General features: G+C 42.2%; 1 protein-coding gene and 1 pseudogene across 1 annotated transcript in view; both read right to left on the reverse strand.

The window, feature by feature from the left end:
• Positions 1–21,925: 21,925 nt before the first annotated feature.
• Positions 21,926–23,449, reverse strand: LOC119511067 (annotated as a pseudogene).
• A 782-nt stretch (positions 23,450–24,231) lies between these two features.
• Positions 24,232–25,526, reverse strand: part of RSPH3 (radial spoke head 3) — an 89,879-nt gene continuing 88,584 nt past the window's right edge. The window contains exon 9 of the mRNA XM_037820725.1: positions 24,232–24,475. The gene's annotated coding sequence lies outside the window, so the exon portion shown is untranslated. The remainder of the gene's footprint in view (positions 24,476–25,526) is intronic.

Here is a 25,526-nt window from a genome sequence, read left to right on the forward strand (position 1 = left end):
CACAGAAGGAGAAACTTCAGGAACAGCCAGAAGCCAGAAGTCAATGGACCTGGAAGAGAAAGAACAAGATACTGCCATGTGCATTGCCATGTGACAGAAAAGCCAAGGAACCCCAAATATTGCTGGCCAGCCGGAAGATACTGACCCTGGGAGGAAGCAAGCATTCCAGCTTCTGAAACCATGAGCCAATAAATTGTTAAGCCAACCTGTTGTATGGCATTTGTTGTAGTAGTAAGGAAACTAAGACAATGACATCTGAGAATTTTCCAGAATTGCTGAAAGTTATGAATCCTTAGATTCAGGAATAATAGTGAATCCCAAGCAGTATAAATAAATCCAGCAAACGAATGAATGGACACCTCGATGCAGCATTGTGATACTGAGAACACTGAATGAACACAGAAGTATATGCAGCCAGAGAGAAGAGACCAATGACTCATGCAGGTACAGTAGTAAAATTAACAGCAGATTTGCAAAGGTAACAATGGAAGCCAGAGTCATTGGAGAACGAATACCTTCAAAATGCTGAGACAAAATAGCCATTACTGTAGAATTATATGTCCAGCTGAATTATCACTCAGGACTGCGGGTGAGGAAAAAAAAGACATTTTTAAATGAAAATAAAAACAGATGGGATAATTCAAAAATAAATGATCAACAAAGCAAATGAGGACAACAATAAATCTTGTGTTTCTACTACCAACAGATTCTCACTGAAGGAACTTCTAAAGAATATATTTCATATAGAAGAAAAATGATTCTGAAGGAAGCTCAGAAGTGTAAGAAAGAATTGTGAGCATAGAAATTGGTGAACATGTGGGGAAATCCTGACAAACCGCAACCTAAAAACAATAGCATTGTTATTGATTTGGGAGTTAAAAAACAAGGTAGAGTTAAAATCCTGCACCATAAAAATAGGTATGATGGGAGAGTGAAAATTAGAATTAAAATATTCTAAGCCTTCCATATTTTTTAGGATGGACAATAAAGATATTGAATAATTTTATCCTTTGTTAATTATGATTGTTACAAATTGAAGGCTAACTACTATAAGAATAGATTTATAACAGTGGTTCCTGAAGTGAGATCCCTAGATGAGCAGTATTAGCGTTACCTGAGAACTTGTAGAAATGCAAATTCATTGGCCCTGCCCTAGATCTCTGAATCAGAAACTCTGGGATGGATACAAGCAAACTATGTTTTAACAAACCCTCCAGATAATTCTGGTGCTTGCTGGAGCTTGAGAACCACTGAATTGAAGTAAGTGTTTTGAAACCAGTGGGGGGAAACCCAACTAAATTAAAACTATCAACCAACCTGAAATAAGGCAGTAGAGGAAACGAAAAAGTAAAGCGTAGAATGAATAGGCAGGTTAAATGAGATAATAAAATAGGAAATAATTCCAAATACATAACAGTCATAATAATGAATGTTGATGGACCCAACTTGTTTCTTAAAAGAGATTGTCAATCAGATTGATTTTTGAAAAATCTACCTAGATGCTGTTTACATTGAAAATAAAAGGATGAAAATATATATACTGGGAAAACAGGAAGACACGATGTCATTAATATGCCAGTTTTCCCCAGATTAAGCTATAAATTCAATTCAACTCTAAACAAAATCCAAACTCCAGTTTTTCGTGGATCTTGATGACTCCACATTTTGGTAGAAAAACAAAGGGCCAATAATAACTAGTTTTGAGGAAGCGCAAGGTTTGGGGATTGTCCTACCAGATATAACTATTTATTATAAAGCTCTAATAATTCAGGATGGAATTGGTGAAGACACAGACAAATAGACCAGTGGTTTAGAGTAGAGAGCACAGAAAAATACCCATGCATACTTGGAAATTTGTAAGCATCAGAGAAGCATGGAAGATTAGTGGAAAAAGAATGATGCTCTGGCAATATGGGAAAAAATAAGATGGAATCTTCACACCATAAATAAAATTCAATTCCAGGGTGGATTAAAGATCTAAATAGGAAGGACAAAACTTCCAGCTTTTAGAAGAAAATGCTTATGACCTCAGGTTAGGAAAAGATTTCTTAGTAGTCACAAAATGCATAAATAACAAGGATAAAATTGATACCTCTACCTATATTAAATTTTAACACTATGCATCAAAATGTAACGGAGAAGTCAGGAATTAAGAAATGATCATGATTACTGAATCATTATATAGATATTTACTTTCACTCTATAGTATATGAGAATAGACAGAGGGAAATACCAGAAATTTCTGAACTGTATTCCAGCTACTTTGATCTTTGATAATGATTGTATAACTCTATAGCCTTTATCTTGATTGTCAAATCCTTATGACTCACTCCACTTGTAACCCTCCTATCCTATTTTTCAACTTTAGTATCTTATGATTACTAAAGATAGCCCTTATGTTTATTAATGAAGGGATTTGTTTATTAATGAGGGATTTGCTAGACAGAAGTGGATCTAACCAAAATTGGCCTGCCTGACATGTGCAGTAGCTTAAACTTTACCTCATTATAATACTAAAAATCACACCCATCATCATATTAAGGCTGCCATTTTCTTACATATGTTCTCTGACTAAGCACGTAATCAGTCTGCACATGCTCAATAATTAGATCATCTCTAACCTTGTCACCTCGCGCCATTGTGTTCATTATCCTAAAATCTGCCCAACTTTTGTTACTATAAAACTATCAGAATTTCTGTAGTTTGGGGAGACAGATTTTTAGGCTGACAGGCTGTCTGATCTGCTTTGCACTTAGCAAAAAACTCTTTCTTTGAAACTCTGGTGTCTCAGGAATTGGTCATTTGAACACATTGGGCAGAGAACTCACCACTTTTGATTGGTATCAAAAAGACAAAAGTAAAAAGATAAGCCATTAACTCTAAGAAGGTATTTGTAACATATTTTATTCACAAAGATCAGTATCGTGTTTTTTGAAGGCTGGTATCCAGAATACATGATGAACTATTAATATTAATAGAAAAAGACAACCAACCAATAAAAAAGACAGGTGATTCACTGAAAAAGAAAACAAAATGGCAAATAAACATGAAAAGTTACTAGTAATCAGTAAAATGAACATTAAAACCACAACAAGATATCATTTCACACCTTTCAGATCTGCAAAACTTCAAAATCTGACAATAACAAGTGTTGGTGGGAACAGGAAGCAATGGGAATTTTGCTAGTGGGAGTATAAGTCAGTATAACCACTTTCTAGAGCAATTTTGCAATATCTAATAAAGTTGCAAATGTACACACCATAAGAGCCAGTGTGTATCCTCTTTTAGGTGTGTATCCTAGACAAACCCTTGCACCTGACAAGGAAATGTGTACAGGCATAAAGTAGCATTCTTCATAAATGTAGAAAATTGGAAACAGACAAGATGATCATCCATCAAGAGAATGAATAAATAAATTGGCATCCCTTCATATAATGGAATGTTAAGTAGCAATGAACATGAATGGGCTAGAGCTAAAGTGGTCAACATGGATAAATCTCACAAACAATGTTGAGTGAAAAATATGAAATTTCAGAAGTATACATACAGTATACGAGTACAAGCCTTGGACTGGGAAGTAGGGCCACTGTCCTCGGCTCCTGTCTCTCAGGACCCTTGAAATTGTCTATGTTCCCCTCCAATGCCTGGGACCAGTTGGGGCTGGCTGCTCTCTGGGCAGGGTATCCTGAGCCTGGACAGGGACGTATATGGATCCCCCCCGCCCCCGCTTTTATCCCCCACTCCTCCCTTGCACATGGGTTGACCAGATGCCCTGGGCAGCTCTGGCTTGCGTCTTGGTGTGTCAAGGCCAGGCCTGGGTTCCAGGAAATCTGCAAACAGATTGCTCCTCCTGGCAGGTGCAGTATTTCTTTCATGGCAGAGTGCAAGACTGGGCTGTCAGAATGGTGCTGACACGCTGTTTTGGGCCAAAAAATTGTTTATGTAGACAAGGGCCCTGCAAAAACCATTTGCCCAGGGCCCAACAAGTCTTCGGGCAGCCCTGCAGTATGCTGTTTACACAAAGCTTGAAAGCACACAAAACAATATCTCAATCGTGTTTAGCAAAAATACATACATAATAAAAGTACAAAGAAGTCTGTTGAAATGAGGACACAATTCAAGATAAGAGCTGGTTCTTGAAGGGAGGGAGATCACGAGGGTTACAGCAGGGATTGTTGTTGTAATATTTCTTAAGCTGGATGGTGGGGAGCCTCTGACACCTTTGTGTATGTTTGAAATGTCTCATTTTTAAAAAAGGAAGAATGGAAAGAAGGCACTTGAACCCCTCTTTGCCTGTGAAGGGCCTGGAGGGTGGAGGGGTTCCGGCTGTAGTGTGGCTGGGGGAGGACAGCATTGTCCCACTAGCCACAGCAGTGTAGACAAGCCTAGAGCTTTTTCCCTGAGAGGCTACCCCCTCCTCCACACTCCACTTTTATCTCAGAAATTTATGTGTAAACAGATTCTTGTGTGACTCACTGGTGCTTTGGTTACTCCTTACACCAGCGAATGCTTGTTAAAACACTTAAATCTTGCAAAAAGAAAAAAAAAAATTCCACGGTCAAGTTAAGTGTAAAAATCATCCAAAATCCTCCATCTTGGACAAGACATTAAATATAGTCAATTAAATACCATGTCAAAACTTGATATTTTAGGTTCAATCACAGGAAAATGTTATTGCTTTGATATGAATCTTTCGTATTTAAATGTCAGAATTGGTATCTGGTGATTCTCTTTGGTTTCCTGTGACAAATGATCCCTGCACAGGGGAGAAGCAGGGGGAGAGAAATAAATCATAATGGGAAATAGGCCCTCGCTAAGTTCCCTTCTGGAAGTGACACCTCCCTATATTGCAAACATTTTCTTCTATGTGTGGTTTCAGTTCCAAGCCAAACCAGTTCTGCAGCATGCTTTTGTACCTTTCCAGAGACTGATCTGAATCAGCCTGCCCTGGCTTTAAAACTCACTCAATTCTTTTATTACTTAAAAGCCTCTTTCTTTTGAAAGCCTTTGAGTGACTCATAAAATTAACATCTAAAAAGACACTGCAGAGACCAAACCCGGGAGAGCAGGAGATATTTGTCCAATAACACCACAATTGACCTTCCTCAGGGCAGTCTGATACGGGAAGGGGTGTTGTAGGTGAAAGGAGGGTTGCCCCTGGGAGGGACAGGTCCACAGGCAGGGGTAGTCTATCTTGTCCCTGAGCACCAAACTGTCCTTCTCTCCTCCCTCTCTGTCCCCTACTCCCCCCGCACACACCCCCCCTTCAGTTCTCACCGAAAACGGGCAGCTGATTAGAGAGCAAACCTCCCTTCCTTCCTTCTTGGTGTTTAATCCTTTCTCGAGCTCAGTTCTCAGCAGCTGCCAGCAAATGTTTCAAAAAGAATTGGGGAGGCCTGTTTTAGTCACTTTCACTTCTCTAAATGTTTGATATCTTCAGTTGGGTGCAAAATATTTTTGAATTTACACTTTCAATTCTATTTCACCCCTGTTCTATAAAATGTTGGAAAATATGCATTTTTTTTCCCCTAAATGGACAAGAAAAGTTGATTTTAGGAATCACAAAGTATTTTATTAACCAGGGCTTAGCTTAGCATTCAGGCATGCTGCTGTGACATTTTCCACTTTTTTGTTTTTGCCCTAGATTTTTCTTTACCTCTTTTGTCTCCTGTATCTTTCTAAGCTCTGTGGATTTCTTTGAGATGAGGGCTATGAGGGTTGAGGAAAGCCTTTTCTTCAGTAATTTATCATTATCATGATTTCTGATCATTGAGTTTCTTGCATATTTAACCCGTCAGGGAAAATCTGAGCATATCTCTATCCTTAAAAAAATTCAGGTAGGCTGACGGAAAAAAAGAATCTAGTTTCTCCTTTCCCTGACATTGGTATATATCATGGGTCTCTATAAAGGCTCTTGAAAAAGAAATTCACACTGCTCAGTGTTGGTGCAATGCCAAAACAAAACAAAACAAAAAAAAACTTGCTTTAGAAGTGGGGGAGTTGGAGTTAGCCTCCTGTGGCCCCCTTGTCCCCAAGGGAGATGACTGTCAGTGTTTCTGTGTGCCGTGGTCACAAATGGTTGCTTTCTAAAAACAAACAAACTTCAGATTTAAGGGCCTGGGAAATTGGATTTGTAAATCCGAAAAGCATTTCAAAGACAAAATTGCTTTTATGGAGAATGTTTTCAGTGGACAGAATGCAAGTTGTAGAAATCAGCAGTGTGGGTGACGGCAGTTAGTGACCAGTCAGCAAACCCTAGCGATAGTCACAGGACATTCTTTGTCCATTGACAGGGGTGTCGTCACACATGGCTCACCGGATTATACTCGCAAATTAACTTTCCTGACACTGGAAGGCTGGAAAAGGACTTCAGAAATACGAACAGGGGTTCGTGCTCCCAGCAAACACAGATGAAGCTAAGAAAACGGGGCAGAGTTGGAATGTGATGGTTCCCACCATATAAAGCCTGCAGGTGTTTTGTCGGCAGGTGAAGTTTGGACAAATGGTCTTCTCTCTTCCATTGTGGCCTTGCAGTGAAATCACACATTGCCAAAGTTGACCTTTGTTCCACAGCCCAGATTCTTGGAAGATGAGTCTGCCCTCCCTGTCTGCACGTCCACACCTTCCATTCATTCCTTTTGATTTCTGCCCTCATCACAACCCTGCAATGTCTTTCCCCACCATGGGTGTCCTCCTTGTCAGCTCCAGGGCTCCGCCTGGCGTCCTCTCTAAGCAGAGCTCTTGGCAGCATTTGACGCTGCGACCACGCCCTTCTTCAAACTCTTCTCCCTTGGTGGTGGTGACACGAGTGTGGGGGGTTTTCTTTTTATCTCTCTGGCTTCTAATTTCTCAGTCTCCTTTGCCCTGTCCTTGTAGGTTAGTGTTCCCTGATTCCTTGGCTTTGGCTTCAAACCTCGGCTCTCCCTTTCCATTGAGGCCTCGCGCAAGTCATATGATGACTTGTTTAAACCTTAGTTCTCCTCTCTGTGAAATGGCGATAATGTTCTGGATTGAATCATGTCCCCACGAAAGACATGCTCAAGTCCCAATCCCATCACGTGATATAAATAGGATCTGTGAAGGTGTGATTAGTTAAGACGAGGCCAAGCTGATTCAGGGTGGGCTGTCATCCCATATGACTGGGGTCCTCACAAGCAGGGGGATTCGGACACAGCAGAAGGGAAGAGAGAGCCGTGTGGCGGAGGCAGAGATGGAGCTATGGACTGCGGGCCAGCCGCCACCAGGAGCGGCAGACTTCAGAGGAAGCACGGTCTGGCCAACACCTTGATGTTGACCTTCTGCCCTCCAGAACTGTGAGCCCTTAAACGCCTGTTGCCTAAGCCAGCTTGTGTGTGGTGCTTTGTTGCAGCAGCCCTGGCGAACTGAGACAGAGAAATCAGTACCTACTCACTTTGGGGAACACTGCCTGAGGCAACACTTAAAGTGCCTTACGCACACTCTCTTATGGAGTAAGTACTTCATCAAAGCTAGTTAATGTTCTTTCTACCCCACTGTACCTGCTGCTGCATGCACTGCAACCAATGGCCTTAACCACCTCCGAGGTGTTGAAGGTCTGCTCAGCAGCCCAGCCCTTCCGCCTAACCCCACACCCCTGCTGACGGGATACCTCCAGCACCATGACTGTTCTAGATAGAGCAGTGAGGAATGATTCCTGTCTGTGTGTTGGCATCATAGATTGCACACTGTTTAGTAAAAGAGATTAATCTGAACTGCCCGGGCTGCTGGTGATGGCTGGGCCGTGTTCTTTGAGCAGAAAGGCTTAGCTGTAGGGGCCTGAGCTCCACTCGACAGGCGTGCACCGGCGACCCAGGAGCCAGGGAACGGGGCCTGCTTGCAATTCCAACCCCGTGTGAAGTCCATTCGCTCCCCAGTGTGGAGACACGGAAGTTTCCCTGGCTGGATAGATTATACAGAGGGCCCATTTCCCAAACTCTGGAAGCCTGAAGGCAGGCACCAGGCTGGGGGAAGGCCAAACCTTTGCGTGCCTGAAGGCAGGCAGCAATTTAGTTAAGGGAGTAGTCACTGGGCTCTTGCTGGGCTCCTTCCGTGCTCCTGTCTCCTGCCCCCGCTGTTTCCCGTCTAGCCCCAAAGAAATTGTCCCTTGAGATTAAAGACATGTAAACACACCTTATGGCTTTAGAAAAAAATGTACCCTCCCTGAAGTACCTGAAAACAGTCACATAGGCAACTACCTTGTATGCTATAAAAACCTGTAGGAATGAGTAGAATGAAACTTTCTTTTGCAGGAACACAGAGGACGGAGTCGGCTCCCTTCTTTCCCACCCCAGCACCTGCTAGGGCTGTGTCATTCTGATTAGGGCAACACCATGGAAATCGAGGGCTTACCCAGTCATGTTTTAGTTGTATGCATTTTAACAGTTTTCTATGTCTGACACAATCCCCCACCTTAAATTTCTAGGTTGTGATATAAATATAAATGCAGATGTGTAGAGGGCGATTAAGGTAGCATGCATGAAGTCCACCTTCAGCTATGCCGGAGATGTGCAACATGGCCGCCAGGGCCGATACAACAATAGCTTAAGTTACCCTCAGCCTTCTTTACGGAAGTAGTTCGCGCCAAAAGTGCTAGTTCGCGCCTAAAATGCTAACCCTACATCTGCCATCTACCCTAGCAACAGCAGCCACCAATCCTAGACCGCCACGAGCCCTTGCTAGCCACTTCCCCTTCTCCTAGAGTATATATACCCTGCCTCTTCAATAAAGTTTTGCAGCTTGATCAGAAACCTGTCTTGCTGTTGTTCTTCGTGTCTCTTGTCCCATACCATTCCTCCCTCACAGGATTTGGAGCCTCCGTTGAACGTCCCGCGGGCCGGGACACAGATGGTATGGCTTGCTGCTGTTGTTGTGTCACCTTGTACTGTAATTGCCGCCCGGTCGGCCAGCTGTCCTTGACGGGTTCCATGCGCTCAGTGTCACTGTCATGGGCTCAGGGCAGCAGCTGCCAGTCCCTCTTGCTCCTGCCATGTGACAGGTCCCTGTCTGGGGTCTTTTTGAAGCCGGCTCTCTCCTTTCCACTGTTGCAATCAACTGTCCATCCCAGCATCTCTTAATGCGCTGGCCACTGCTCGTGCTGCCTTTGTAAACCCATCCCTGCTGTTTGTAGGCTCTGCCCTGCCCTTTATATTCTCCTCTGTTCCCTTCAGTCCTAGATCCTTAACTCATGGCAGGAAAGGCAGGCATCTTGTAGACATTGCCAGCCCGTTACAGTCCTTCTGTTCTCGTGGGGAGAGGTTTGTGAGGAGGGTGGTGTGGACAGACTAGCTGCAACACGCCAAGTGGGAAGTTTGGAAAGTTGATGGTGCCTGGTGTTCCTCTCCTCCCACGCTTTGCTGCCAGTGGAGTTCTAGATGTCTGTAAATGACAGGACAATCTACTGAAATTTTAATGTTTGCTTTGTTCTTTGGGAAATTTGAGAGAATGAAAAGGCAATCTTCCCTTTTTCTGTTCCGGGAAAGGCAGCCAAACCTTTAGGTCCTGAAGCTTAGAGCAAGGATTGCAGAATCCAAGTCTTACAAGAGTCACATATGTAATGTAAGTTTGTGGAGGGGCCCTGGTGTACAACAGAGCATAGTGGAGACTGTGGCAAAGCAGAGAACACGTGCCCCAGGTAAAGCCATTAGTCAGCTCCAGCCAGTTATGGCTCCAGGAATGTTGGCCTGTTATTGCCAGACCACCTGAGTTTTTTAACAGAAGACAGAAATCTGACTTTTTATGTGAAATTTCCAGATTTTTAGTGTTGGCAAGTATTATGAGCAGAGTGAGGCTTAACCCAGAATTTTGCCCCAAAGCATCTAGTTTGTACCATCTGGGTTAGAGTCATTACCCGCCATGGTTGGAGGGGAGGCCAGTTATTAGGCTGAAGTTGCCCCCACAGCCCCTCTACTTCCACTACCAGTGGGAAGGAAGGAGGCTGCTACTTGGAAAGAAGGGAGGGAAGCAAGCTGGATGGTGGGTGAATGACTTGAGTGTAGACTTTTGGGGGTTTCCACCACGGGACAGAACTGTCTCTGGGTGCCCTCAGAGAGCCACCAGAATCCCTGGAAGCCATGGCTTGGATCTTCATGCTTAGATTCAGCCAGGAAGGAGTGGCAGTTCTCCGCAGGGCTTAGCCCAGGAGCTCCTGCGTGAGCCCAAACCTCCAAAACATGGCTCAGACTGGTTTTTCTGCTAAGGTTGGCAGCTCAGGTTCAAGCCAGATGGAATTGATTTAGAAAATATAGAGATGCAAATATATTCTGAGTACTTGTGTCTGTATGTCAGGATGAAGGTGTGTTTCATATCTCCTGGTTGGGACCCAGTTTGGAAGCCCAGGAGTTTGAAGATGTGGCTGCCTGAGAGCCAAGGTTTTACTACACAAAGATTTTCTCCTGTTAAAATGCCCTGTAGTTCTTATCAATTCTAGGGGTTGGAGTTCTCACTTTTTCCAATTTAGGCAAGGATATTAGGAAATTAGGCAGGTGCTCAGTTTCCCTGTACAAATGCATCAGTGACTTATCTGCCTTCTGATACCTGAGCCTCTAAGTTTTTCCTACTCTGTCGTTATTTTAAGACCTCCTCTTCCCTTGACTTGGTGTTTCCTTATGAACTTCTAACGTTTGAAAAGGAATCCCACCCCTAATTTTTCAAGATTTGGAATTTAGAGCTTTGGAAGCAGAAGTTGTATTTATTCTTCCTTAACTCCTTTGCATACTTGAAACCCTCCATGAGCGAAATAAATTTGCTGTATTCTGTGCCATTTTGAAAATATATGCTCTTCAAAAAGGCCATTTATACAGAGAATAGACGAAGTCCAGATCACTGTGCTCGGTCATTGAAATGAAATGCACGTTTCCCATTAGGAGGTAGATCTCTTACTTCCAAAGGCTGAGTGGATGGTTCTGGAATGATAATTCCAGCTGTTTGAATTTAGGGCTCTGAAAAGGGTCTGTGGAAGTGAATTTGTGGGCATCACTTCCTAGTGGTTTGGTTTGCTGTTCTCTGCTGTAGCAATTAAACAAGGGCCAGGAATGCCCTACTTTTCTTGAATTATGAGTTTCAAAGCTTACCTTGAGCCTGCCCAATGGGTCCTTATGTTTACTAATGCAATCGATTATGCCAAGTATAGTATTATATTTAAACTGTGTGCCCTTTGCATTTCAGTTTGGCCTTCATTTCTTGATCACACCATCATAGCTTTGACTTTTCAGCTGAATTTATAACTTATTTGACATAAAATATTGTTAGCAAGTCTAATGGAAAATTCCACTAAAGGAGGAAAAATCATTTCATATGTGAAATGACTAGCTATTAATCAAAGCTGTTGTATGCCCTCAGAGCTACTTTCCTTCAATGATGTCTTTCCCAGATGAAGATTAATATTTTCTCCTAGTGGAGGCTGGTTTTCCAGGCATTATCACTTGCCTTTTGGGAACAATATTGCCTCTCTCTGAATGTCTGTATTGTGTGCCATCCAAGTGAATTGCTTCTTTCTCCTTCTTGTTTATTTTTTATAGGGTGTTACCTCTTAGCAGTCCAAGCTTTGGGCTGGCTGCTGAATACAGAGGGGATGGAATAATATACCAAACGGGCCTGCATGACTCGGAAGGGTGACCCTGAGGATTCCAGGGGGGCACCTAGGGCTCTGACCAACCCCGACCCTGTGAGTGGAGTGGGTGTTGAAACGGGAGGGAGTTGTGACTTGGGGTGATCAGAGAAGACATCCATCTCCCCCCGCCCCCAAAAAGAAAAGGATTTCCAATTTGAAATACCTCTATTAGAAACTGGTTCCTTTGGCTTTCTCCCTTTGGATATTTTTTTTTAAACTCTTTTTCATCTCTCTTCAAAAATGTTACATATTCATTGCAAAAAATGTAAAAATTCAGAAAGGCAATAGACCATTAAAATCATTAATAAATGGAACATGCACACACATATTTACTATTTATACCTGAGTTATGTGTGTGTGTGTGTGTCTTTGTATATGTGAGTCTATGTGTGTATAATTTCATTTAAAGAATGGTATCATATACATTTTTCACTACCTTTTTTTTTTGAACTTACATAGCAAACATTCTTCTTTTCATCTACACCGTGATTACATGTATCTGTAAAAATGTATTTAAATAAATAAATTGTCTAGAGAGTTTCCAGTCTTATCTTGTAGATAAATCTTTTCTATATGGCTTTAATTATTTCCTTTAGAATATACTAAGTATTCTTGGAGAGGGGGAATAACAAACCCATGTGCCTGAAGGTCTGGAGATTTCTGGGATGTCCTTTTCTCTGGCCTGCTGGGACCCAAACAAGATTGTATTAGGGTTCTCCAGAGAGACAGAACCAACAAGATATCTATATATGGAAGTACTGAGAGATTTGTTATAGAAATCAGCTCACGGGACCAGGGATCTTGCAAGTCTGAATTCAGGAGAGCAGGCAGGCCACAAGTTGGAAACTTGATGAAGGTGATAACGAATTCCCCAGAAGAAGGTGGCTGGCTAAAGTAGAGATAGACATTCTCCTGACTGTTGAAATCATCAGTTCTCCCTTTAAGGCCTTCAGATGATGGGAAGAGACTTTCCTCATTGCTGAAGGCATCTTCCTTGTTGACTATAGATGTAATCAGCCATAGATTGCAAGCAAGTGACTAATGATTTAAATCCAGGAAATACCCTCGCAGTAACAATCAGGCCAGTGCCTGCTTGACCAAAAAAACTGGACAACCATAACCTGGGCCAAGAGGACACATGAACTTAACCATCAAAAGACCAGTGCCCTCCTACTCATGCACTTAGGACCTGGACTCCCCCCATTGACACACCAGCCAGGATGCTTTTGTGCTTTTATGCTCTGCCTGTCCATTTCCCTTTTAAGGCAGCCCTTGAGGTTGATTTTAAAGCCCAGTTTTCTGTTTAAAAATGTTGGTCCTCGGTTGGGGGAAAGTACAACTAATGCAAACTATGGACTATAGTTAACAGTAACATTGTAATATTCTTGCATCTAATTGTAACAAAGGTATTACACCCAATGCTAAATCTTAATAATCGGGGTGGGGGGGGGGCTTGTTGTATAAGGGGTATGGGAATTTTTTTTTTTTTTTTTTTTTTTTGAGCAATGAGAATGTTCTCAAGTTGATTGTGGTGATGAATGTGCAACTCTGTGATTATACTGAGAGCTATTGATTGTACACTTTGGATGTATGGTGTGTGAATAAAACTGTTTTCTTTTTAAAGGATATGTGATGGCAATTTACAGAAAAAGAAAAAGTTTTGAAAAAGGATTCCACACCCAACACCCCTTTCTTACACCTAATAATTGCATACACTCTCAGCCAATTCAAGGCTCAAGAAAAGCAATAATAAACACCATATGATAGGACTTAGTAGTAGGTACCAGGCTCTTTTCTAAGTGCTTTTTGCCTATTAACTTAGTGAATCCTCATAAAAACCCTATGAGGAAAATCTGTTATTAAAACTCACATTACAGCAGAGGAGATGGTGCCCCCAGAGATGAGAGAGTGGGCCTACAAGTCCACAGCTCACGGTAGCAAAGTTGGCCTGGAGCCCAGGCATCTGGCTCCAGACCACGAACTTGCTCGTCTTCGTTGAGCCTGATTTACAGTCATGAATTCACAGAAGTCACACGAGGAGCCTTGTGTTTCCAAATTTGCAACCACCCTGCACTGCAGAAAGATATTGGCTTGGTCAGAAAGTGATGGCTCTTTCCTCATATTCAAAGAGTGAAATTTCTCATTTTGGATTTGTTCATTTGATCAATATACACACACCAAGTATCTATTATGTGCCAGGCACTGTTCTAGACCCTTGCAATACATTGGTATTCAGAGTACCAATGTATTTGAGTACATACAATACATACGTACTCAAAACAGACTAAGATTCTTGCCCCTGAGGAGCTGACAGCCTGCCTGGTGAGTAGTTTACCTTGAGACTGAAAAGACAGAAGCAGAGGAGAAACCATTCAACTGGCAAATAATAGGTCAGTAAGAAACCAAGAGCTTCAGATGGAGTCCTGCCTAGGGGAAGACCCCAGAGTAATTGTGGCATAGAAGTTGCACTTCAGCCCCTCTGATAACCTCTCTTTAATTTGCCTTTAATTTGATTCTAGTAGCCTTCTTTCTTTGGGTCCCAAATGGGCCACGTTTTCTTCCTGAGTTACTCCAACTCCTCATTCTGGCTCCAGACACTGTCCATCCATCCATCCATCCATCCATTTAGGCAGTTTAATCAGTCATTCTTCCAGGCCCTGCACTGGGTGCTGGAGACAGAGGTGAACCGGACAGCCCATTGCCCTTGGTGAATTAGCTCCAGGAAACTCAGATAGCAAGCACTGTGCTTTTATGAAGCAGTGAATAAAATTTGATGCCATATTCTGTATTTGGACTTAAAGACAGAGATTGAACAAATGCTGAATAAGACCTTTAAAAAGAATGTCCTAGGAAGTTTCTCCAGGCCCCTTCCTTTCATACAGCAGAATGTCAGAGCAGGGAGGGGATTTGAGAGATCTTCTAGCCAACCCTATTGAAGTTACCTCAAATTGAGAACTTTCTCCTTAGATGTTTCAGAGATACTATCTATTGCACACAGGCAGAAGACCCCCCCACCCACCCATGTTGCCCCTAATCCAGGTTCAAATGAGTCGGCTGTACCATTATCTCTACCAATTGCTCTCCAATCCACCTACTCCACTTTAGTGTAGGTAAAAATGGTAGGAGCTCAGAAATACATACTTATTTGGCCTTAAAATTCTTTTTCTATTAAATTCTTGAAAGAATTTAGAAGGTGCATTATTGACCAGGGAAAGGAGAACTTGTGCATGTTTGCTCACCAGATTTAGGACAAAAAGATTTATCTTAGACCAGAGAGGTTAAAACAAATAGAGGAACTGCCATCTTCTAATTTTGCTTTTCTCTTAGGAAGGATTTGGGTGTGATTGGCATGACTGTTAGGGTAAGAATCAATGCTAGAAATAGCTTTAGGGTTGTTAAAATTACTCTTTTATTGTGGTCAACCATTAAACGGCTGCATCAAATTGACCATTAAATTATGAACCATTTTGCCATGTCTGAGCCTTGGTTCATTATGTTGGGCCTGATGGGTATTGCATAATCGTCATGCACAATCCGGCAAGGGCATTTTCATGTGAACTTTGCCAACCATTTCTTGATAAGAATCTCATAATGCAAGATCGCACATTTGTGTGTGTGTGTGTGTGTGTGTGTGTGTACATAGACACACACTTCCATATACACACACTTTGCACTTTCTCTTCCCTTTAGAATGTAATGGTATTTTAGAAGAAATAATTGCTCAGCTTCACAGAGGATCAGAAAAATTCACACTTGAGGTATGGGGACTGGTGCCAAATGCAAAATGGCTCATCTCTTCCTTTTGTTCTTACCCACAGGGGCACTTTCCTTCAAGGGAGAAACGCTAGGCTCTTTGGTCTTGTCTGTGTTCTCCCTGAAGCACTGAACCTGCAGCGATACTAGATCACATGTCACATGAGCCCTAAGTTTTGGCATGTTTGCTGCCCCACCTCCCACACCCATCTAAGTGGAAATAAGTTATCATTCTCATCTCGACTGACTCATTTAACAGGAATAAGGAGTTGACATTTCAAGTAAGGGCTGGACCATGAGGCCACGGTCCATCAGCTGGCAAACAGTTGAACAAACTGCCGTCTCGCCATATGATGGACTCCTTACTCAGCAATCAAAAGAATTAACAATTATACATGCAATAACATGGATGAATCTCAAAATAATTACGCTGAGTAAAAGAAGCCAGACACAAAAGAGTATATACTATATAATTCTATTTCTGTACAATTTTAGAAAATGCAAGCTCTTCTGCAGTGATAGAAAGCACATCAATGGTGGCCTGGGGATGTGGGGTAGAAATGGATTACAAAGGGGTCAGAGAAAACTTTTGGCGGGGATGGATATGTTCATTATCTTGATTGTGGTGATAGTTACATAGAGTATACACATATGTCTAGACTCATCAAACTGGTCACTTTTTAACTTTAAATATGTCCTGTTTATTGTATATCAATTATATCTCAATAAAGCTGTACAAACAATATTATCTGAAATAGGGTAATCTGCAATACTTTTTAATGAGATGGTATGGTGGCTTGGAGCTAAGTACCCCAGAAAAACATGTTCTTAAATATAATCCATTCCTGTGGGTATGAACTCATTGTAAATAGGACCCTTTGATGAGGTTACTTCAGTTAAGGTATGGCCCAAGTGGATGGTCTTAAACCTATCACTGGAATCCTTTGTTAGAGAATGAAATGCAGATACATAGAGAGAAAGCCACAGGCAAGAAGTCAGAAGCTGGAAGTCAACAGAACCAAGAAGCCAAGAGAGGTCACCACGTGCATTCCCGTGTGACAGAAAAGCCAAGGACCACAGATTGCTAGCAGCCAGTCCCAGAATGCCAAAGTCTTCTGGGAGAAAGCATTGCCTTGATGACACCTTGATTTGGGACTTCTCCTAGCCTCAAAACTGTGAGCCAATAAATTCCCACTGTTTAAGCTAACCCATTGCATGGTATTTGTTTCAGTGGCCAGGAAACTAAAACAGCTGGGGAACTACCATGAAATTCTTTTGCATCTCATAGATGATCAACTGTACTCACAGAAAACTCTTTTGAAAGAGTTGTTGAACTTAAAGATGAGTTACATAATTTTCTAATGTAAAAAGGCAGTGTTCCATATTTACTGACATTTTCTGACACGGCAAGTTGTTCTCAGAGATCCAAATGTAGCAGATACTTTTGAAAAACAAAGCAAACAAAATGCACACCCTTAACTTTCGTGGTTAAAGGAGCTATTTTAACATTGAGTATGCCAGTAACTGCTTTTTAAAAGAAACTCTAGATAAAATATTTAACAAGCAGATGTTTGGAAATATTTCTGCCATTATGTGATTTTGTTACAGAAGATGATATATGTCACTTTAATATTTTTTCACATTTTTCCACTCCAAAAATTTGGATACAATTTTCTAACCTTTTATAAGAGGTTCCCAATTAAATTTTCAGGCTTTCAAACCATTTATTAACATGATAAAAATGGAACACCCTCTGATTAGTTTGCAAGAAAAATAGATTGGTATCAGAGAGGATGGAAATTAGCCAGCTGAATTTCCAACAAAAACTTTTATGTAACTGCTGAATAGGATTGATAAATGAGTATTGTAATTTAATAAGCATGGCTAATATCTTTCTGCCATCCGGATCTACTGATCTTTGTGAGATACCGTTTTCAGCTAAAATACCCATTAAATCCCAGTAATGAAATAAAATGAAAACCAGATTTCCATATTGCTGTATCATAAAGTATTAAACCAATATTAAAAAAAAAAAAACATTTTAAAACACAACATTTTAAATCACATTGCGTTCACTAAAACATTATTAATATATATAATCCATATTCATAAATAGGATAAAAAGTTTTTTGGTAATCTTTATAAATAAAACATTATTTTAAAAAACCCCAACGATAGGGATACAAGATGAAAAATGTGATGTCTACTCTAAAGACGTTTCTGAGGATGCTTTCATTCTCCAGACGTTTTCCCCCAGCCCGCACTACTAGTGACCTGGATTTATGGAAATTGGCTGGTTTACAGCTTAAACCCAGGCTGGTTCTAAAGACAGTTGTGTGGTTTGTAATATACTCCAAATTCAGTGTCCTGTCTTGGTTCTTTTGCTCTCAGGCAGTCTCCAGTCTACAGAATCTCCAAAGCAATCAGTAATCACAGCTGATGTGTTAGAACAGGTGATGATGATTTAAAAGGATGACCTTCCAAAATAGAGTAATCCTCACCATGACTGTAAATTATTAAGTAAATATGGACTGGGAAGCACAGGTCGGAGAAATAGTTGACCTAGAAAGCTTTGTTACAAAGGATAACACCCACTGCAGAAAATCTGAAAGCAAAGGAACCCCTCTAAATCACCCATAGGCTCATAACACAAAGATACCACACTTCGCGTTTTATTTTCCTTTCTTGTATGCCTGCAATTTCTTTTCATCAGTACGATCATAACATATGCACGATTTTGTAATCATACTTATTAAAGAAGTGATTCCTGGATTACATTCCAGGTTACTCTAGCTGTTTTTGGGAGACAAACCCCGCCCCCTTATCAGCGTCTCCCAGGCTTGTTCTGAGCTGACCCCAGCGCCCACTCTGCCTGCCCCACACCCTGCCCTCTAGGGCTCCTTACTCAGCCCCGCTCGCCCTGTGTGCGCCCACCTCTGAGCACACAGACCCGCCATCTCAGGAGCTCTTCCGTTTGCTCTCTTTTACTTCTCTGCTTACCGAGTCCTGCTTTGCAAAGATTTCTTCTCCCCTAGTCTAGACGAATGGCTTCCTCTTCCACCCTCGGACACCACGTGTGCTTTTCTTCACCGTTGGCTCGGAGCTCATGCCTTAGGGCCCTGCCAGCGGCTTCTGGCTCTGAGCACAGCCTGCCTTTCCTCGTGGGCTCTTATGCTCCCACCCGACTTTATGCCGGCCTTATTTGCCTTCATCGTACTATGCGCTCCCCACCTGGGGACTTCGCACAGGCGGTTCCCTCTGCCTGTAATGCACCTTCTTCCCTCCCTTTGCCGAGTTGCTTCCTCCTCACCCCCTGTGCTTGGTTCCCTGTCAGAGTGTGGTCAGGGACCAGTGGCATTGGCATCACCCGGAAGCTCGTTAGACGTGCAGAATCTCAGGTGTAGCCCCAGACCTACTGAGTCAGAATCTGCCTTTTAACAAGATCCCCAGGTGATCTGTGCGCACATGAAAGTTGACCCAGCGCTGCTTTAGCGCTCAGCTCTCAGTTCACACATGCCCCTGTTGTATGATCTCATAGCATCGTGACCTTTTGCTAGAGGCACTTTATCACCTGGGATGACTGATTTCCATCTCCTCCAGCAGGCCTTCAGCAACAGGAGGGCAGGATGGTGCTTGTAATTTTCCTCACCCTTGTATGCCCAGTGCCTTCTTGTGGAAGGAAAGAACCCAGGTATGGGATGGATTGCTTTCCTTCTTCCAAACCTTGGCACAAGACACTACCTCTTCAGGTCAGGGCTTCCCACTCCTTTCCAGCAGATTTCAAGGCATGCTTCAAATCTCACGTCCATGAAGCTTCCCCTGGCTGCTCTAGTCCACACTAATTTCCCCTTCTATTGCCTGCTACACTCATTTGATATGTTTTCCTTTCCTGACCACCTTGCATTGTTAGATACGTTCTGTGTCACCCACTGCAGCTGTCTGAGGGCAGGGAGAGGGTATGTGTACAGTGTGTACCCATAAAGTTTTGGGTTGAGGAATTGTAAAACAGGAGAATACCAGGCCCCAAAATATTATGCAACTAGTCCAAATTCTCTTTAGCTGGTTGATGGAAGATTCAGGAATAGAATCAGGTCATTATTTAGGTACATAAAGGAAAAAGCGTTCATGATTAAATGTTGAGAATGATGTTGGCACGTCTGTGAAAATAAATATTCAATGTCAGCTGCATCTGTTGCTAAGAAAAAGTTCACGTGTCAAAATAGGAGCTGACTCATAACCCCTCCATTGAAAAATATAAAGTATATCATTGTCTTTGCACAGTAATAAGCATTGAGAAAGAATAAGCTTTTCTTTCTTCACAGGGGCATCAGGTGACTCACACATGGGGATTTGTGTGCTGTGCATATGCTGGAAATAGAAACAATAGGAAGACATAGATTGCAGGAAATGGGGAGAAGTAAAAGAGGCTTTTGGCAATTAATCAAAGAGTGCTCTCTCTTGCCTATTTGTTTTTTAAATTTAAGTAGCATTCATTACAGCTAGGGTCTCCCTAACTGGTGTTCCTGATCCTAATGACGATATAGGCAATCAGTGTTACTTTAAGTAACACCTGATTTCCATTGGGCAGTCCTCTTATTGTAGTTGTCATTATGAGAAAGAAGGAATGGGCCTAATTCCCTACTAGGAAGTACAAATTGAGAAACTCACAAATGGTAAATTCAAGAGTAACTCTTGGCTGAGGGCAGGGGGTGGGGTGGTGGGGAGCAACAGAATCAGTCTAAGAGTTTAGTTTAAATGACTGACACTGACCTAAGTACTCCATTTATATATTTGAAGGCAAAGCTTCCAATGTTATTGCTACCATGAGAACAGTAACTGGGTGAAATAAAAAGCATATACTCTGTGTACAAGGTGAATTGCATGTTTTCTAATGAGAAGACTCAAAAAAGTATTTTTTATTCTTTTCTTCAAAAAAAGCACATCATTGTATGACAGGCTTTATAAGGACACATCTAAAATAACCTCCCTTTTTTTCTTGGGTTTCATATTTGGGAAGAAGAACATCACCTTGTATTCGGGGAAATGTAGCAAGCCTCTCCTTCTTTTTAATGGCTTTAGAGACACTAAATTCTAGGATTTAAACTAGGATCATAAAAAGTCTACAGGGCATTTAGGATCCTCAGAAAAAAATGAGCTCCCCATGCTTCTGAACGACAGAGATGGGCTCAGGCAACCTGAAGGCTCTGTATAGACAGACTGGAGAGCAGGTTGGAAGGAGGTCAGGGCTGTGCAAAGCTGGCCCAGGACCACCTGTCCTCCTCCCCAGCCTCAGGGGCCACGATGTGCATGGCAGGGTCACCCCCTTCCAGCAATGCCTCCAGAGAGGTAGCAGCTGAATAACCAACTCAGAGGAGAGCAGCCAGACGCCCCGTCTCTACTTCCTTCAAGCCTCCCCAAGGAGGCCCATAGGGGCAGAAAGAGGAGTGCATGCCTGAAACTCTTTTTTTTAAATGGAATTTTATTGAAATATATTCACATACTATACAATTATCCAAAGTGTACAACTGTTCACAGTATCATCATATAGCTGTGCATTCATCACAATTTTTGAACATTTTCATTACTCCAAACAATAAAAATAAAAGTAAAAAAGAACACCTAAAACATCCCATCCCCCCCCCCGCCCCATTATTCACTTAGTTTTTGTCCCCATTTTTCTACTCATCTGTCAACACACTGGATAAAGAGAGTGTGAGCCATAAGGTTTTCACAATCACAGAGTCACACCATATAAGCTATATTGTTATAAAATCGTCTTCAAGAATCAAGGTTACTGGGTTCAACAGTTTCAGGTATTTCCTTCTAGCTATTCTCATGAACAAAAAACTAAAAAGGGACATCTATACAATGCATAAGAGTTATCTCCAGAATGACCTCTTGACTTCATTTGGTGCCTGAAACTCTTATCTTCCACAACCTGTTTTTTTTTTTTGTTTGTTTGTTTTTTCCAATTTCAATTCTTGTTTTTATTAGTTCCTTTTTTTAAAGGCAAAGAATGTCAAACATCCCTTACTCCATGATTGTGAGAAGATAGGTAGCTGGGAATCAAGAAATATCTGTTGAATCAATTAACCTATGTACCATTGTTTCTTCTTTGCTATTCCAAAAACATTACTGAGTTTGTGTTTATAACTAATAGAATCTCATAAACAAGCTCCTGAGGTTGTACATATGAAAGGCAGTATAGACATTGTCTGACTTTCATCAGAGGTAGAAGATGCAAACATTTGTTTTCAGCCTGTAGACACTCATACCTGGAAAAACCAGAGCTCCTAACAGTCAGTCAGGCCTGTCTGAACCATTTCAGGCACTAAGAGTGACCAATGAGAAGTTATTTCCTGAGTTAATGCTCAAACTTTAATATTCAGATAATGTACATTTCTTTTTCCAAAAATCCCCTTCTCATATGCTGCTCCTTAGTTATGACAAGGACTACCCAAAGCCTTTAAAGGTAAGCTGATGGGGATAAAAATGCAGATTCCTCCTCTCTCTCAATAGCCTATATACATCTGTTTCCCACACTCACTACACTCGTTCAGGCAGGAAAAGCTTGTCCCAGAATCGCCCCTTCCAGGTCAAATCATATGGGCTCAATACTTTCTATATTCCCAACATGTTGGCTGTGGCTATGCGTTCAAAGGTCCTGGGGTTTTGGTTGTTACTACTCGTTTCTCTTCATCTTTCCGCCTTTTCTCTCGAGTCGCGGTTCATGGCCTTTGCTGGGAAAGGCAACTTGTGGGGAACCTGGCTGAGGACACCTTGTACTCTTTGAATTCACAGTGCCCACCCATTTCTACTATGGAGGATCTAGTCTTCACGGGTGTCACTCAGTGATCAATGGCACCTTCGCCGCCCCCCATGTGCTGCCCCATACCCTTGAGGGTGATGGGCTTGAAAGGGGCTGGTATCCCCCATATGGCAAACATGTTTTTTTAAGTCCATAGAACGATTTGATCGACAGGCGCATCATTTCAAAATGGCCCCAATGGAGGCAACCACCTCCGAGTGCCAAGACTGCAAAACTGCCTTCTGTGAACTCAGTGGCTTTACGGGAAGGCCCCCGTTATGTTACTCAAGTTTTTAGGTTCTCTTTTCACTTTTGGCACAAGTGGTACCCTTTCAACAAATCTAAGCTTGGGCTTTTCAGGAATGGAAACATCTTCAAAAGATGGCACCGGGAGTAGCGTCTCTAGGCCAGCAGTGGCCTGCAGGGTGTCCAGGAACCCAACAGGGGCCCCCGCAGGAGCTCCGCATCCGGACGCCCCAGGATCTCCGCTGGAACTCTTCCGGGTCAGCTCTCAGCCGGGCCGGAAGTGACTTCACGCCTGCCCTCCCCGCAGAGGGGCCCGGAAGCCCGCAACATGACTTTATTCTCTTCTGACTTGATACCTGGGAGGAATGTTGGCCTATGGACAATAGTTCTTAAGAAGCTGGTAAGTCTAATGTGGCATTGAGTTACACTAATAAAATACATTTTGCTTGAGATGTCGCACATCTCACTTAGAGTTTTATTGTATGAACTGCTGTGGTGACTGTCTTCAAAGCAATCATCTTACATATGAATTCAAACAATTCTAAAAGAAGGTTCCACCTATTTTAATTCCCTTGGGGTTCCAGAAAATATCATTGGCGTCCAATAGGGCCATGGAGAGAAAGAGTTAAGAGTCACTGCTTCAGGAGGAATTGTACTCAGTTGGCTATTTTGTTTCATGTCCTTTATTTTTGAGAGAATGAAGGTAGAGGAATGTGTAAATTCTAAGGATGGTTTGAAAGAAAATGTGCTGTATCAATGGAAGTAATAAATTCTGTGCACACAAGAAATGGATTATCAGTCATTGAAATCTTCAGTCTCTAATTCCAATATCATGGGCCCCACTCTCTCACCACCACCTCCTACAATTTCTTCACTTCATGAGATTTCCAGTCCACTGATCCTCCCACCTTTTCACTGTTTGTCACCCTCTTGGAGTCTTTGCTTCCTTCCTTATCTGGCTTAAATTCTATAATCAATCATTACAACCACTCCCTTACACATACCTGCAATTCCATTCTTCCCCTCTTGCTTTGTACTCACTAGGCAAAAAAAAAAGCACACCTCTTTCAAAATCCAACTCTTTGCCTATTATGCTTCTTCATGGTGCAGCTGAACATGGCTAGAGAAAAATATACAACTGTGCCAACTGGTCTACCTTTAAATCAGTGATCGCAAACCTCAAGTGGGCCTTGAATGCTGATGGACAATTATTTCTTACAAAACTAGTCACTTCACTTTTACACTTGCAGGAGAAAATTCTATCTTTCTCCCCCTCTCTTGTACTCCAACTTTCCTCCCCCCATCCTCACTTCAGCTGACATCTTTGTTCTCTATTTTGCTAGGAAACTTGAAGCAATCAGAACAGAACTTCCAAGGGCCTTCAACTCATTTTCCCATCTAACAACATTGGGATCCATATACCTTCTGCCTTCCCACCTGTTAATGTTGATGAGTTATCCATGCTCTGATCTAAAGCAAACTCCCTACTTATGAACTAGATTCCATCCTCTTTCTTGTACTTAAGCATCATTAGCAATTCTATCCTTTTCATCTCACATTATCAAATTTTCTTTCTTGTCTGGATTATTCCCATAAGCATACAATATACTGTTATTTCTTTCAAAAACACAGAACCTCTTGATTCCAATTCTTCTGCCAAGTACAACCCCATTTATTTGCTCCATTCTGCAGCAAAACTCCTTAAAAGAGTTGTCAATACTTGGTTCTCTAAGCCCTCTTCTCTCAATCCTTCTTAGACTCACTCTATTTAGGTTTTGGCATCCATTGCTTCATTGAAAATCCTTGTCAAGGTCACCCATGGTCTTCATATTACTAAATCCAGTGGTCAATTCTCAGCCCTCATTTTTTTTTCCCCCCATCATTAGTATTTGACACAGTGGATTATTTCTTCCTCCTTGATAAACTTTCTTCATTGAGTATCCTGAACTCCACACTCTCTTGGATCTTCTCTGTGATTTCAGGTTCTCCAAAAGCAGCCAAGATGGGATTAGAATTTCAAGGGATTCTTTTGTGGAAAATGCCTGTGAAGGATAAAAGGGGTAGGGATTAGGAGTAGGCACGGAGAGCATTCATCTGGTGATGCAGTTTTGATACTTAGGAAAGGGGAGAGGGAAGGAACATTGGTAGAGAGAGCCTCAGAGTGAAGTTCAGTGCTATGGAAGTCTTGGCCAGGCTGATGGGGAGTCCCCAAGCAAAACTTGCCCGTTAGAGGAATCCCCATCTAACAGGAGTGGGACACCACTGGTAATATCCCAGTCATTGGCTGGGAGAAGCCTGGGAGAAGTGTGGCCTTGGTGCAAATGCAGTAATGCATCGAAACGGGTTGTTAGAGCCCTCTCTCTCTCTCTCTCTCTCTCTCTTTAAAAGTTTTGAAGGAGCCTGAGCAGTGCACTTGCTTGACCACGACATCCTCCTACCTCATTGGTGTGCCTTCTCAGTCTTCTTGGCTGCTTTCTTCTCTTTCCCTGATCTCTTAATGTTGAAATTCCACCCCAGCCCAATCCTTAAACCTCTTCTCTTTTCTGTTAGCACTCACTCCCTTGACTATCTCCTACAGACAAATGGCTTTAAATATCCTCTGTCTACTGATAACCTCCAAGTTTATATCACCAGCCCAGACATCGTTCCCGGGTTCCAGATCAGTATTTCAGCTGCCCACTTGTTATCTCCATGTGGATGTCTGGACATCTCAAACACAACAGTTCCAAAGCTGACCGCCTGGGCTTCCACCAAAACACCTCCACTCCAGCCTCTCCATCTTATGGATGGCAACCTCATTCTTCTAGCTACTTAGGCCAAAATCTCTGGAGTCATCCTTGGTGCCTCTTTTTCTTTCACGCCAAACAGTTAACCTGTCAGGAAATCCGGTTTGTTTTACATTCAGAGTTTATCCAGAATCTGACCACTAGCCACCACCTGCAAGGCTCCCACCTTGTCAGAGCCACTGTCTTCTCTCTCATTGTCTCTACTCTCTCTGCAGTATCCTCCCAACTTGTCTCTCTGCTTCCACCCTTTCCCTTCTGCTGGTCACAGCACTGCATCCAGAGATTTAAAATGAAAGTCATTTTATTT

Source organism: Choloepus didactylus, chromosome 2 (assembly GCF_015220235.1).
Source record: "Choloepus didactylus isolate mChoDid1 chromosome 2, mChoDid1.pri, whole genome shotgun sequence".
NCBI classification, from domain to species: Eukaryota; Metazoa; Chordata; class Mammalia; order Pilosa; family Megalonychidae; genus Choloepus; species Choloepus didactylus.